Raw genomic sequence first — 788 nt, 5'->3', positions numbered from 1 at the left:
GCCCTCGAGTGGGTTCCGACTCTTGGTCACAGAATGCACAACGGAATGAAACACTGCCAGGTCCTGCACCATGCTCACAATCGTTGCTACGTTTGAATCCATTCTTGCAAGCACTATATCAGTCCACATCGTTGAGGATCTTTTTCTTCTTCACAGACCCACAACCAAGCATGACGTCCGTCTCCAGGGAGTGATCATCCCTAATAACATTTCCAAAATAAGTGAGAGGAAGTCTCAGTGGCAGCAACTGGCAATTTAGAAAAAAAAAGCTCCTTTTAATTCCGTTGGCGGAGCTGAGGTCGTTAAGTGGTTAAGACCTCGGCGTCTAATCAAAAGGTCCGCAGTTCAAATCCACCAACGGTTCTTGGAAACCCTATGGGGCAGCTCTACTATGTTCTATAGCGTCGCTATAAGTCGTAATTCACTCGAGGGCAACGGGTTTTTCTTTTTTTAAATATCCTGTAGGTCAGCGACTACAGAAGATTCTATAACAATGGGGAAAAAAAGTACCCGCCCAACGTGGGGCTCGAACCCACGACCCTGAGATTAAGAGTCTCATGCTCTACCGACTGAGCTAGTCGGACACTGAAATCATTCCTTTTCTACATAAATATCATTGTCTTTAGAGGGCTAGAGTCAATGGTCTAAATTATTCCTCAGTGTGAAAGTAACCCCTCGGTGTAGATTTTCATTAATTTTTTTTTTTTTTTTTTTTAATCTCTACCTGTTACCACTGAAAAACTCGAGGTTCAAAGACAGAGTTTGCGCAGGGTCCGGTGAACTCACCG

The 788-nt window shown here is 44.2% G+C and overlaps 1 non-coding gene across 1 annotated transcript; it reads right to left on the bottom strand.

Moving 5' to 3' along the window:
* Positions 1–511: 511 nt before the first annotated feature.
* Positions 512–584, bottom strand: TRNAK-CUU (transfer RNA lysine (anticodon CUU)). The gene has a single exon. It is a non-coding gene; the product is annotated as a tRNA-Lys (tRNA).
* Between the last annotated feature and the right edge of the window lie 204 nt (positions 585–788).

Source organism: Elephas maximus, chromosome 3, assembly GCF_024166365.1.
Source record: "Elephas maximus indicus isolate mEleMax1 chromosome 3, mEleMax1 primary haplotype, whole genome shotgun sequence".
Taxonomy (NCBI): Eukaryota; Metazoa; Chordata; class Mammalia; order Proboscidea; family Elephantidae; genus Elephas; species Elephas maximus.
Note: the sequence above shows the minus strand (reverse complement) of the source record. Positions and strands in the feature narration are given on the sequence as shown.